We start from the raw sequence: 15,741 nt of genomic DNA on the forward strand, positions 1-15,741 counted from the left end.
ATAATGATAGTAACTATATTTATTTTCTTATTCTCTGTATTCTTGATGCTCTGATTTTTGGGTGCCCCTCCCAGGACAGGTTAATTCCTAAAGAAAGTAATAACTTACCTAAGAGCATAATATTCACATACAAACCTACCAATCCCTAACTTATGCTCCTATTTATCTCCTTATCTAACTCTCACATAGCAAGCCAATGTTTCTTCTGCCCTAAATCATCCCAGGATCAGGGATCAGGCAACTACAGACTGCCTCCGTAGCCCAAAGTCCATGAGAATTATTCAAATTAGCTGACCCAAGCTGCTTATCCAGCTCTATCTTGTCTTTCTAAAGGAAAGTCCAATAAAGACCATAGCCCTAAGTTCTTTCTTCCCTCACTTCTGCTTTCGTTTCTTGACCAATACGTGGCATTCCTCCTGGGGCCCTGCGTGGGGTGCCATGCCTCTTGCTTCTAGGGAAACGGCAAGCAACATTAAACTTTTCTTACAATGCACTAAACTCTCTGTGTTGACTCTGAGTCACCATCACAAATTAAGACCCAGGGACAAATTAAACAATTATCCTATACCTGTGCCTCCACTGTATATTAGGAACATAGGTAGTTGGAAAGGAACTATAATCAAGAAGCTGTTGTCAAGGAACTACATCCAAGGAGCTCATCAACATCTGACCTGAAGTTAAACAATGGGATTCTGGACTCTGAGATGATATAGTAACAGGCTGAGACACCTGAGGACCTTGGGAAGTAGCAAGCGAAGTAAGTGTGCATGCCAGAGGATAGGATTTGTCAGACAGACCTATAGGGTAGATGGTGGAAAATTCAAAGAGGTCCTCCAATTAGTCCATCCTCTGGTAGTCACACCATCATATGGTTCTGCAACACCATACTGGAGTTGGTCTTTTTGACCAATGGTGAATAGGAGAAGTGAGGGTAGGAAATTTCTGAGATTTGAGTTACAAAAGATTATAGCACCCATCTTGGGTGTTCTCTTATTATCTTGGGTTTCTCATTTGGGGAACTCACATTCTGAGCAACCCTATGGAGAGGTTCACATGGAAAGTAACGGAAGCTTCCTGCCAACAAACACATGAGTGAGCTTGGAAGGATGGCTGCGGGGACTAGCATTGTGGCACAGCGGGTTAAGTTGCTGCCTGTGATGACAGCATCTTACGCGGATGCCGGGAGTCCAGGCTGTTCCAATTCCAATCAAGCTCCCTGCTGAAGCACCTGAGAAAGCATGGCCCAAGTTCCTGGGCACCTGCCACCCACACTGGGAGACCTAGGAGTTTCAGCCTCCTGACTTCTGTCTGGCTCAGTCCAAGCTGTTGTAGCCATTTGGGGAGTGAACCAGCAGGTATCTCTGCGTTTCTCCCTGTAACTCTGCCTTTCAAATAAAGAAATAAATCTTTTACATTAAAAAATAAAGAGGATGACTGCAGGCCTGGCTTTATGCCTTAACCACAAATTCAGGACACTCTAAAAAAGAACTGCTTCTTGGTTCCTGACCCTAAGAAGCTATGTGAGATAAATGTTTTTTGCTTTGAGTTGTCAAATTTGGGGATAATTTATTACACCACAATAGACAGCATATATTTAAATCTCCTGTGAACTAGTGAATGTCCCTTAAGTTCTCAGATACATTAATTCTCACTACCACTGAACTGTCTAATGATTTTCCAATTCAGCAACAATTTGTTTTCTGTGTGTAGCAGGAGCTTTCTTTGGATCTACGAAAATGTAAATGGTTCGTTTAACAGTCGCTGGATTTAAAAACCAGTGAAAAATTAGCTTTCATAATTCAGTATTTTCAGTATTAAGGGTTGACCTGGCTGAAAGTCTTCATTACAAGAGAAAAAGAGTCAAGACCGGAAAACCTTATTTTCCAATTAAAACACTTAAAGACACAATCACATATGTTTTTGGTAAAAATAATTATACATGTTTCCCACTGAGGAAAAATATTCAGAATAAATAAGGCTGCTTTAAGTAAATAGTTCATTTCCATGATAAAACTGAATTGTCTGGTTTCTTAGCAGTTCTTATAGTATTCCTAATGCAGGAAACATTTTCAGCATCACAATCACTATTTGAAAATAGTGATCTCTTGCCTATCGATAGTAGTACTGTAATCACAACCACCTGATTTAGCCTATTGGCTACCTAGAGAAAAGCAGGAAAAGGCACCAAGAGAAGAGGATACCATGGATGCTTTGATGCTGGGGAAAGAGGTCCAGAAGGCCTCTACTAAAATCAACTTGGTGAAGCTCTAGAATCAAAACTGGAGCCATCCTGTTTAAAATTCAGGCCAGAGTCCAATCTACTAGATAGACCCCCACTCCACCTGGACGCAGCTTCCAGGAAGTCGTTAGAGAATAGCAGAGGAAACAGTCTAATTTACAGCATAAGCTTCTCCTAGGGGTCTACACTGAATGTCACACACCAAAAGGCAAAGACAAACACTATTAGTATCCATGCTAAAGTTTATATAACGCATCTATCAAAAATATGAATGACTACAGGCTCCAGAAAGTTGGTAAATGTGGGCAGTGGAGCCCAGTAAGTTATAAGCTTATACTGGAGATTGCAGCAAATTGGAAAACATATGGCTCTCCTCACAGAGTTACTATTTATCCCACTGTTGCATACAGAATAACACCCCAGTGTGACTGGACCTTCATAATTTTCAGGAGAAATCAAAAAACTGGTTTTTACTTAAATCTGCTGGAAACTAATTTTTAAAATGCTAACACTGTACAGGCCCACTTAGCTTGGGGATCCTGAAATTACAAATGCAGTTCTTGTAGAATTTATAGAGAGTTTGTCTAATATTTTATACTTGAGGCAAAACCAGACACGTCAGTGATAAAAATAAGACTCCAAAGATCCATCAGAATAATAATAATTTTCCAAAAGTAGAATCAGATGAAAGTGCTTTTAGAACCAAGACCACATGATTATTCCCATTTTTTCAACAGTAGAACCAAGTATTGGCATGAGCAGATGTCACCTCTTCAAATTATAAGGCATTAAAAAAAAAAAACCCACACTTTCAAATGTGGTAATATTAGTTCCCTCTACTCTAGGTCTTTAGTATCTATCTATATTAATATATTAAGTAGATAGATATATTAATATTAATATAGATATATCCTTGTGCCTGAAATTTCTTTAAAAACTTAGTTCAAATTTCTTTTAAAACTTTAAAATTTACTTAAAACTCATGATATATCTCCTTATGACTGCCAACATTTGTGTTGCATGGATCCTAATAAAAAGATGTCTTTAAAAAGTTCAAGGAAGGGCCAGGGTTGCAGCAGGTAAAGCTGTTGCCTGTGGTGCTGGCATCCCATATGGGCACTGGTTCAAGTTCTGGATGCTTCACTTCCAATCTAACTCCCTGGGGAGGCGACAGAAGATGACCCAACTACTTAGGCTCCTGCACCCACATGGGAAACCCAGAAGAAGCTCCTGGCTCCCGGCTTCAGACCAGCCTACCTCTGGAAAATGTGGCCATTTGGGGAGTGAACCAGCGGATGGAAGACCTGTCTCTCTCTCGCTCTCTGTAACTCTACTTTTCAAATAAAAATAAGTTTTTAAAAATTCAAGGAAAATGAATACCATGAAAAAATTATGCACAGATTCCAAAAATATTTTGCACAAATAAATCTCTTAATTCCATTTTTCCACAAACTTTTTGAGATAGCCTTAAATGTCACTATACTAAAAATGTTTAGGACTTGAAATTTTTCAAAGTTTTTCAGATTTTGGAATATTTGTATAGACTTTATTAGTTAAGTATCCCTAATCTGAAAATCTGAAATCCAACTTTTTGAGCACCATGACAGTCAGGTCAAAAAGTATGGGATTTTGGAGCACTTGGATTTGCAGTTCAAGTCTCAGCTCTGCTCCTAATTCTGGCTTTCTACTGATATTCACCCTAGGAGGCAGCAGATGATGGCTCAAGCAGTTGCGACCCTGCCACCTACATGGTTGAGTATCTGCCTCCTGGTTTTGGCTTGGCCCACCCCCAGCTGTTGTAGGCATTTGAGGAATAAAGTAACTGATGGGAAATCAATTTCTCAATATTTCTCTCTCTCTCTTTTAAATAATCAATATTTTTAAAATTTTTTTTAAGAAACTGTAATATATAGAACTAAATCTAATGTTATTACTTAGAACTGCATTCCTTGCAAACATTAAAGTCTTATCTTGTTTTTCATGTTTCCCTACTCCACATTTACTGGTAGATCTCTAAACTGCTATTCCATTTCAAAGTCCATAAGTAAATACTTAACCTAACGTTTGTAATTCAAATATTATATTTAGTTCCTCATAAACTGGAATGCCTTATATTTTGTCCTAGATTTTCCTCCCTATTATTAGCTGGAAGTATGTTTGTCAAGCTACTTGTACCATGCTCAGAAAACAGCAGGAACACACAACAGTGGATGAACATTATCTATTAAGTTCCATTAAATATACCTTTGCTTTTGTATCTAATTGAAAGTCCTGTTAATTTTAAAGCTCTAGGAAAACTTCAGTGTAGCAAGATAAAAGTAAATCCATTTAAAAAAAAAGTTATAAAAGTCACAGGTCCTTAAATTTATGATACATGTTGCTAGATGGTAAATATCCACAATTAAGCTATTTTCAAAATAGAGTGGGGCATTGCACTGGAACCCTTACAGCCTGACACAGATGTATTATTTTTCTATCATTTTCACTCCATCTTTTCTTCTGTCTTTACTTTCCGGTACTTCCATTTTTGTTCAGTGACTTAGATGGTATGCAATCTAAAAGTCATCCTTAGGCTTTCCTGATTCATTTCTTCTTTTCAGTTTCTGAACAATTTCAGATAACTCTAAAATGGATCTACTGGAAATTAAGCTCATCAAAATCTTCACCCTGCTCTACTGGAGCACAATAATCTAATCACTGGTTAAGCAACAACAATAAAAGCCGTTAATTAGTATATTAGTCTGCTCAATCTGCCATAAGAAAATATCATAGACAGGGTGGCTTCCACAACAAAACTTTCTCTTAAGGAGGGTGCAGGACAGATCTCTGGTGTTTCTTCTTACAAAGACAGGAATCCCATCAGGTAGGGTTCCCAACCCTATGATCTCATTTAACCATAATGACTTCCTTATTCTAAAACCAATCAGACTGCAGGTTAGGGTTTCAACACATGAATGAGTGCGAAGGAGGATATAATTCAGTCCACAGAATTCTGTTCCCAGGCCTCTATAATTCATTCGTTATCAAATGAAAAGTCCCAAAGTCTTAACTCATTCCAGCATCAACTGTGAAGTCTAATGCCCAAAGGCTGAAGTAAACATCATTTAAATGAGATATGGGTGAGACTCAAGATGTGGTTCACCCTAAAACAAAATTCCCCTCCAGCAGTGAACCTGTGAAAAAGGACAAACTACATACTTCTAAAATACAAAGGTAAAGAATAGACATTCCCTTTCTAAAAGAGAGAAATTATAAAGAGGAAAGTTTGATCCTGGACAAATCCAAACCATAGGAAGGCAAATTCCATTAAACCTTTTTTTTTAAGATTTATTTATTTATTTGAAATTCAGAGTTACAGAGAGAGAGAGGAGAGGCAGAGAGAGAGAGAGAGAGAGAGAGAGGTCTTCCATCCACTGTTTCACTCCCCAAATGGCCGCAACAGCTGGAGCTGTGCTGATCTGAGGCCAGGAGCTTCTTCCAAGTCTCCCACGTGGGTGCAGGGGCCCAAGCACTTGGACCATCTTTCACTGCTTTCCCGGGCCATAGCAGAGACCTGGACAGGAAGTGGAGCAGCCGGGTCTCGAACCAGCATCCCAGCCAGCGCTTCAGGCCAGGGTGTTAACCCACTGCGCCACAGCGCCAGCCCCAAATTCCATTAAATCTTAATTTTCAACAATAACCTGAAGTAGCATCACCACCACAGAGCTGTAGAGTAGCTCTAATCACAACTGGGCAGTGGTCCTGTCCCAGAAGCACAGGACAGCGGCATTCTGTTCTCTGTCCCCTAAAACCCAAGAGGAACCCCATCCCTACGCCTATGTGAAAGTGGCAGCCCTTTCTAGCTGAGTCATATCAAGCCAATCTTCCCTTTTCTTGAATAATAATACATGTTCACAGTCTTGTTTCATTACATCCCATTTGCTCTTTTTCCTTTAGTCCCAGTTAGCAGTGTTAAGTGTTAGTATAATCCTATTTCTAATACAGGCTTCATTTCCTTTTCATCAAATTTATGTTCAACTGTATATTAATATTTTCTTCAGAATAAGCTTTCTCCTTTTTCACAACGTGGATAAGCTGAGAAATTTCCAAATCTTCAAGTCCTGTTTTCTTTTTACTTAATGATTCCATCTTCATTTCCCTCTCTCACATTTTACCCTGTACAGTCAGGAAGAACCAGGCCAATACTTCAACACTTTGCTTAGAATTCTCTGCAGATAATTACCCAGTTTCACCACTCACAAGTTCTACCTTCCAGAAAACACTAAAACACAGTTCACTCAAGTCTTCTGCCACTTTAAACAAACTGCCTTTCCTCCAGTGTGCAATAAACCATTCTTCATTTCTACCCCACCAGAATGAAGTTAGAATCCCTATTTCCACCAACGCTCCATTCACTATTATTTATGCACTCCCAAAGAGGGTGGTGGCTCACCAGCTCATCTGTTTTCTTTCTGAATCCTCACTAGAATCACCTTTTATATCCATATTTCCAATAGTCACCCTCGATTGTTTTTGGTAGTATGCATTTTAGAACTCCTCCAGCCTGTACCCACTCCCAGTTCAAAAGCCACTTCTACATATTTAAGTACTTGTTTTAGCAGTACCCTAATTCAGAAAGCTGAAGTCCATACACTTGGATTGGTTAAATAAGAGAAATTTATTTTCTCATAGTCCAGGAGGACAGAAGCTAAGGCAATCTAAGAATCAAGGTTCAGCAAGATTGGTCAGTTTCTAACAGGGGCTTTCTTCCTGTCTTGCCAGTGTCTGCCTTTGCACTGTGTATTTATATGCGGTGGCAGGCAGCAGGGAGGAACCAACCCCTCTGGTGTCTCTTCTTAGACAATTCTATTGGATCAAAGCCCCATCCTTGTGATCTCATTTAACATTAATTATTCCCTTATTCCAAAGAGATATAATGGGATCTGGGTTTCAACACGAATTGGGTGAATATAATTCAGTCTGTAGCAATTACAAAGGGAAGTACCACCATGTTTAGGGGCATTTGTATAATATTCTTGTACTTTTCTCAATACTCTCTAATGTTAGAAGATATGCTGTTTAAAAAAAAAAAAAAAAGATTTAGACCCTAAACTCAGCTCAAGTGAAGAGTCAGGGCTGTTTATATGTCCGTCTCAAATCAGGTCTAGGTGCAAAGGGGAGTGAGGCAGTGGCAGGCCAGACCCCTCTCCTCCAGCTTCTCTTCTCACTGGGGTGTGGCTGTTGCTTTGCTACAGTCATCACTTTGTATCCCTGGGAGATCGGTTACAGGACCATGGATGCTCACAGCCCCTCTAGAAGATGGCATAGTATTTTCATATACTCTATACATACCCCCTCATACACTTTTTTTTTTTTTTTTTTAAGATTTTTAAGCCTGCTTTCCCAGGCTATAGCAGAGAGTTGGATCAGAAGTGGAGCAGCCAGGTCTCGAACTGGTGCCCATATGGGATGCCGGCACTGCAGGCGGTGGCTTTACACTCTATGCAACAGCACCGCCAGCCCCAGAAGATATGCTTCTTTAACATCAGCACTATCTTTGGCTTTGTTCTCAAAATTGCTAAGAGGAAGGAAGGAAGGAAGGAAGGAAGGAAGGAAGGGAGGGAGGGAGGGAGGGAGGGAGGGAGGGAGGGAGGGAGGGAGGGAGGGAGGGAGGGAGGGAGGAAGGGAAGAAGGTAGGGAGGAATGGAGGAAGGAAGGGAGGGAGGAAGGAAGGGAGGGAGGCAGGGAGGGAGGGAGGGAGGAAGGAAGGGAGGGAGGAAGGGAGGGAAGCAGGGAGGGAGGAAGGGAGGGAGGAAGGTAGGGAGGGAGAAAGGGAGGAAGGGAGGAAGGAAGGTAGGGAGGGAGGGAGGAAGGGAGGGAGGAAGGTAGGGAGGAAGGAAGGGAGGGAGAAAGGGAGGGAGGGAGGGAGGGAGGGAGGAAGAGAGGGGAGATGTTAAGGGTTCTTAGACAACTAAAAAATTAGAGGAAATAGTCCACAAAAGAGAAAACCCTGAGTCTGACATCAACTGTAAGCTCAGAGGATTCCAAAAACCACCCTCAGGTTTCATGATTTTCTAGAAAGACTCTAAAGAACTCACTGAAAGCCATTATATTGCTGTTTGTTTGTTTGTTTTTTACAGGAGAGGGATATAGATTAACATCAGCGAAGGGAAGAGGCATACAGGACAGAGACTAGCAGGGTACCAAACATGGAACTGTCACTATCCTCTCCTCATGGAGTCAAAGACTTGTTACCTTCCTGATACATGTGTGACAGGGGCCAGTATTGTGGCGTAGTGGCTAAAGCCACCACCTGCAGCACTGGTGTCTTATATGGGCACCGATTCAAGACCTGGCTGTTCCACATCCAATCCAGCTCCCTGCAAATGTGCCTGGGAAGGCAACAGAAAATGGCACAAATGCTTGGGCCCCTGCACCATGTGGGTGACTCAGAAGAAGCGTTGGGCTTCTGACTTCGGCCTGGCCCAGCCCCGATGTTGCAGCATATGGGGAGTGAACCACTGGATGGAAGATGCCCCTATCTGTCTCTCCCTCTATGTAGTCTTTCAAATAAATGAATAAATATTTAAATATATATATACACATATACACTAATAATAAAAAAAAATGTGTGACAAGACAGAGTACTGCCAACCATGAAAGCTCACAGGAGACATGGTGTTCAGAAATTTTATTGCAACTCAATTACATAGGTATGACTGAACTGGCTGCCCAAATATGGAGCTGTCTCCAGGCCAGCTGATAAAAACATGTTCCAAAGCCTCACTAAGTGACACAGTTTATCATTCTGGCACAGGCAGCCCTGCCTAAGACTACAGGGGTATGATCAGTCCCCATTCTAAATCCCATGGTTAGACAGCATGGCCCAACATTCCTGGGAAAAAATATGAGATGATCATTCAGAAGGTGACAGCAAAGGGTGGAACTCTTTTGAGTCGAGGTTAAATTTTTATAATTATTCATCTGACAGGGAGACAAACAGACATACAGAAACAGATAGAGAGACAGAGAACACAGATTCCAATCGGCTGGTAGTCCCCCTAAATGCCTGCAATAGCTTTGCGGCTAGGATGGGTGTCAAGGCTGGGAACCAGCAACTCAATCTCAGTCTCGCATTAGTGGCAAGGACTTAACCACTTGATCCATCACCTGCTGCCTCCCAGGATACATACTAGCAGGAGGCTGGGAACAGGAACAAAGCTGGTACTCAAACTCAGGCACTCCATATAGAATGTTGGCATCCCAAGCAACATCTACTTTTTTTTATTTTTAAGATTTATTTACTTATTTGAAAGGCAGTTACAGAGAAGCAGATGCAGAGAAAGAGAGAGAGAAAAGTCTCCCATCTGTTGGTTCATTCCCCAGATGGGCACAATGGCCACAGCTGCTCCAATCCGAAGCCAAGAGCCAAGAACCTTTTCCGAGTCTCCCATGTGGGTGCAGGGGCCCAATGATTTGGGCTATCTTCCACTGCCTTCCCAGGCCATAGCAAAAAGCTGGATCAGAAAGTGGAGCAGCCAAGACCTGAACAAGCACCATATGGGATGCCAGTGCTGCAGACCAGGGCTTTAACCCGCTATGCACAGCACAGGCCCCTCAAGCAGCATCTTAACCAAAAGCCAAACACTTTCCCTGAACTGTGTACTAAAGAGGAGACAAGACACACCCTTCATTAGTCCCTACTGCCTACAAAGGCAAAGCAAACTCCTCAGCAAGCTTCTCTCCTTATGTCTTATGCACATCCCACTCCTGTGCCTTGGTTCCTCTATCATTCTCCAATCCCATCTCTCAGCTCAATCAAATGTTCTCCTCTAGTAACTGCAAAATACTCATTGTTTTTGTAAACATCAGATGACTGAGAACAATTTCTTCTGTGTGCAATGTCCTTCTGTGGAGCCAGCATTACAGCACAGCATGTTAAGCTGTCACTTGCAACACTGTCATCCCATATGAGAGGGCCAATTTGAGTCCCAGCTACTCTGCTTCCTACCCAGCTCCCTACTAATGCACGCAGGGAAGGTAGCAGATGATAGCCCAACTGCTTGAGCCCCTGTAACCCATGTGGGAGACCTGGATGGACTTTTTGGTTCCTGGCTTCAACCTGGCACAGCCCTGGCTGTTGTGGCCAATTTGGCAAGGGAATCAATGGATGAAAGATTTATCTCCCCTGCCCCAACACACACACCCCTCTGACACTCTGCCTTTCTAATAAGTAAATCTTTTTAAAAATTTTTTATTTTAAAATCTGAAAGTTTTAAAATTATCCATCCTTAGGTTCTCAATATAAGTAGACAGTTCTCCAAAAAACCTTCCAGTGACCCCAGGAAAGGCTTTATAGCTCTCCCATAGCATACTTTACATACTTCTACAATAATACAAATATTTAGCTAAAGTGTTGTCTTCACAGCACACACTACAACAAGCATGTTAAAACCCTCAAGTGTGGAGTCCAGGTTGCCTTATGATGAGGCATCCAGCTTCAGTGGATTGGAGTAACTGAGCCACAGCCTAGCGCTGTCCATGTTTTCCTTCCCTCATATTTCATTTAAATCCTAGACCTTTCCTGCTCCTTTATTGATTTCCTGCCCTAACTCTTTCGACATTCAGAGTGCTATTTCTGTTCAGCCAATCCCAGCTTACAGATCTCCTTTGTTTTCTATCTGAACTTCCTCAACTCACCTGATCCGATCCTTTGTAACCTCCACTGATTTCTGGGTATGAATACCCATTTAAGGCAAAATACTCCAATTACATAATTAAACTAAATGGATCAAGATGATTAATCAATGTCCAAACTACTTAATAGACGAAAATGATGACATCAAAAGGAATAGAGTAATTCAAAGTAACAAAGCACCTTACCTTTCAACAAATCAGCCTTTTTACATTTTTAAGCACACACACCTTGGATTATAATCTTGGTCAGAATTCCAGCTTGTTCCATATTCTATACACAGAACATTAATCAAACTGTGCTTTGTATAGGAAAAGGACATCACTCGAATGCCTCACGGACCCTGAATCATTTTTTAAACAGATGTAGTATGTCAGTTCAACCACATATAGTCTCTTTCCTGCCGCTTTCTTGTACTTGATTACATATGATGACAATGTGATTAGCAGGCAACAGGAATATTAGCCACACTGCACAGCAGTTAGTTGTCACACTGTTAGGTACAAGTTGTAATCATTCTTTTTTTTTTTTTTTTCCCCGACAGGCAGAGTGGACAGTGAGAGAGAGAGAGACAGAGAGAAAGGTCTTCCTTTGCCGTTGGTTCACCCTCCAATGGCCGCCTCCGCCGGCGCACTGTGGCCAGCGCACCACACTGATCCGAAGGCAGGAGCTAGGTGCTTCTCCTGGTCTCCCATGCGGGTGCAGGGCCCAAGCACTTGGGCCATCCTCCACTGCACTCCTGGGCCACAGCAGAGAGCTGGCCTGGAAGAGGGGCAACCGGGACTAGAACCTGGTGTGCCGGCGCCGTAAGGCGGAGGATTAGCCTATTAAGCCGCGGCGCCGGCCTGTAATCATTCTGTAAAGAGCTATTAGAAGGGCCAAATCCAGATTTTTGAGAGCTATTATCACCCCCTCTTACCTCTAAGCAACGCAAATCTAAGAATATAAGCCACCCAGACATTACTTGAAAATATACAATCTACTACAAAGAAATGGAGACATGCTACAAATGTTTTGCTTCAATGATCTGTCTTCACAGTGATATCTACTCTGACGCAAAAATCATCTCAATTGTTTATACTGCAAAATGAACTGCTTCTCAGAAGAAGAAAACTAATATCAGAGACAGCAGCATAACACTGCTGACGCTAAACTGTAACTTAGCTGTGAAAACTCCAGCAAGTCAGTCATCTGCTACCTCATCTGCAGCAAATTAATCAATTTTAATTTGCTAAAGAGTGATAAGTAAAATTGTGGTATAATTTCCATTCATTACTTAAACTAAGGAAAAGGAATTGATTGAAATAAGCTTTATAACTGAAATAGCTAAAAGTAGTACCCCAAGAGTCTCTAATAAATGATAGCATAGCAAATATAACTAGTTTTTTTCTTAAAGATATGTTATCTTGAACTAATGGGCAATCAGACATTTTGGATTAAAAAAAATCCTTTCCTTCTTAAACAGATTATGCACACACAAAAAATTTTTACCAGTGTTTGACATTGTTAAATTACATACTCAATTAAATCACTCAATCAAACCTCATTACTCTATGAATGGAAGTAATGTGATAGATGGTCTGAAGAACCTAGTTTCTTCCTATAGAGCTACAGACAGTGCACACCTTCCAAACCAACTGCTGAACCATCCCATACCACTGACACACATTCATTCAGCCACAGAGGTCTCCTGGATTATTCAGGACCAAGAGTTTCACTTCAGAAACACAAGCTGAGATGCAGCTGGCAATCTGCACTCTCTCACACTAACCCCCATCCCATCCCCATCTCAGCGCTCTATTATTTTATGTCCCTTTGTTGCTAGGTCCCCTATCCTTGGCTGTCAGTTCTGATGCTCATCGTCCATCACTGTTACTGATCTCCTTTGCCATTCTCCATCTAGCCACATCTAACTGCTGTGCTGCTACCCGATACATCTTTTTTCTGTTCATCATCATTTTGGCTCTTCTGTTTCCTGCTCGCCCCAGCTACCTAGCAAAGAAAATCTACTTCACAGACCCAGTCAATCAATATACTTCATTCCTTCTAATTAAAATAAGAAAAATCAAAGCAAGTCAGGATGATCTTTGGCTTTTCTGAACTGTTTTCATCACTATCTGAAACCAAAGATGCTTTCTGGTTTCCTTTAGTTTTAAGTTTGAAGATATTGCAAAACCGGGTACAGAAATAATTGTGAGTTTTGACAATTATAATGGTTTTGGATTTTAAAAGCAACAACAGACAAGCAGACTGTCTTCTTAATCCTTAAAAATACACCAAGGTTCAAAAATGTGTACTAAAATCAGATCTTAAAGCAATACAACTCCAAAGAAGAAATATTAGTGACCAAAAAGCACACGAAAAGTTGCTTAACATCAGCCATCATTAGGGAAATACAAATCAAATCGACAGTGAGATACTACTTTATACTCATAATGATAGTTATTGCAAAACAGAGAGGGAGGGAGAAAAAGAGAGAGAGAAATGTGTTTGGTGAGTTTTTGGAGAAATGCTGGTGAGGACATAGAGAAATGGGAACCACTGTACAATACTCATGAGATTGTAAAATGAGGTAGCTGGGATGCAAAACACTATGACAATTCCTCAAAAAAATAAAACGTGGAATTATCACATGGTCTAGCAATTTCACTTCTGGGTAGACAGCCAAAAGAAACAAAAGTAGGGACTCGGTCACTTACACATTCATATTCCTAGCAGCATTATTCACAATAGTGGAAACAACCTAAGTCCACAGATGAATGAATGGATAAACAGAATACAGTGCATGCATACATAGAGAGTCTTAAAGAGGAAGAACATTACAACACATGCCACAGCATAGATGAACCTTAAAGACTTTATGCTAAGTGAAATAAGTCACGATTGCACTTACATGAGGTACATGAATGAAAAGTAAAGTTGGCATAGCACCAAGAAGTACTTGCTATTTAGTTATCAATGACCACTGTCAAACTTAATCTGACCTTAAAAACAGAGACAGCACAAGTTATGAACAACTTAGTAAATGACACTCGATTTTGTTAGAGTTCAAAGAAGAACATGGACACATCTCCACTTGTCTATGGATATTAGATTGTCTTCATAGAGAAAAGGGAAGGCAAAGGGAAAAAGGCTGCCAATAAATAAGATCCCGCATGTACACTCCAAATCAGTGAATAAATATTAATTAATTATCCTTCAGTGCAAGAGTCACTGGTTAAGTGGAAGGAACACCTGGTTTAAAAGTCAGAAAGAGGAGGCCAGAGTTTTGGTATAACAGGTTAAGCTCCCACCAGCAATCCCAGTACCAGTTGAGTCCTGGATGCTTGTACTTCTGATCCAGCTCCCTGCCGATGGCCTGGGAAAAGCAGTGGAAAAAGGCCTAAGTGCTTGGGCCCATGCACCCACGTGGGAGACCTGTAAGAAGCTCCTGGCTCCTGGCTTTAGCCTAGCCCAGCCCTAGCCAATGTAGCCATCTGGGGAATGAACTGGTATGGAAGATCTCTCTTTCTTTGCTTCTCTCTTTCTCTCTCTCTCTGTAACTCTTTCAAATGAATAAAGCTTAAAAAAAATGTCAGAAAGAAGCCTAGTACCAGCACTGACACCAACACCTTAGTTAATTCATAAAAAATGCTCTCTCTGGGGCCATCATTAGGGTTCAGGGGGTTAAGCCCCCACTTGCTACACTGGCATCCCATATCTGAGTGCCAACTGGAGTCTCAGTTGCTTCATTTCCAATCCGAGAATCTAGAAAGGCAACAAAAAGTGGCCAATGTGCTCAGGCTCCTGCCACCCACGTGGGAGACTCAGATGCTACGTTCCTGGCTCCAGGCTCCAGTCTCACTGAGATCTGGCTGTTGGAGAGATCTGGGGAGTGAATCAATGGATGGAAGGTCTCTTTCTCCCTCTCTCTGTTGCTCTGCCTTTTAAATAAATAAATAAATCTTGAAAATAATGTGCTCTCTGACTCAGTTTCTAAATAGACTACAACGTCATTCACAATGAGGGAAACAGAATAAAGACAGTGGTGGACAGAGGGGTAGGCATTTAGCCTAGTGGTTAAAACACCCGTTTCCGTATCTCCTTACCATATCACAGTACCTGGATCAGTTCCAGGTTTTGATTCCTGACTCCAATTTCCATCTAATGCAGACCCTGGGAGGCAGTGGTGAAAGCTCACATACTTAAGTTATCGCTATCCACATGGGGGATTTGGATTGAGTTCCTGACTTCCAACTTCAGCCCAGCCCAGGCCAAGTCAGGCCAGACCAGACCACTGTGTGCATTTAAAAAGTGAACTGGTGGATGGAAACATTCTCTCTCAAATAAACAAACTTTATTTTTTTAAAGATTTATTAATTCACTTTGAAAATCAGAGTTACAGAGAGGGAGAGACACAGGGATCTTCCATCCCCTGGTTCACTCCCCCACATGGCAGAGCCAGGAGCTACACCTGGGTCTCCCAAATGGATGGCAAGGGTCCAAACACTTGGGCCAAGTATCTTCCACGCGTTTTCATAGGCCATTAGCTGGGAGCTGGATCGGAAGTGGAGCAGCAGGGACAGGAACCGGCTCCCATGCAGGATGTAGAAGTACACCACAATGCTGGCCCCTCAATAAACTTTTAAAAATAAAGAATACACCTGACACAGCTTTAATATAAAAAAAAAAAGGCACTACGAACTGCCTAACATCATGTTGCAATTATTTTACTAAACATTACAAGGTGCTTGCAAATGAAAAATCAAACAATTTTTCCTGCACAACATTGCTTGACATTAAATACAGCTAAAACACAAGTAACCAGTTACTTGGTCCAACAGATACA

The 15,741-nt window shown here is 41.4% G+C and overlaps 1 protein-coding gene across 10 annotated transcripts in view; it reads right to left on the reverse strand.

Annotated features, from left to right (window-relative positions):
* Window positions 1-15,741, reverse strand: part of ARB2A (ARB2 cotranscriptional regulator A) — a 466,145-nt gene that overhangs the window by 449,063 nt on the left and 1,341 nt on the right. The gene's annotated exons all lie outside the window — the stretch shown is intronic.

This window comes from Oryctolagus cuniculus, chromosome 14 (genome assembly GCF_051225735.1).
Source record: "Oryctolagus cuniculus isolate XC-2025 breed Fujian yellow rabbit chromosome 14, ASM5122573v1, whole genome shotgun sequence".
Classification (NCBI taxonomy): Eukaryota; Metazoa; Chordata; class Mammalia; order Lagomorpha; family Leporidae; genus Oryctolagus; species Oryctolagus cuniculus.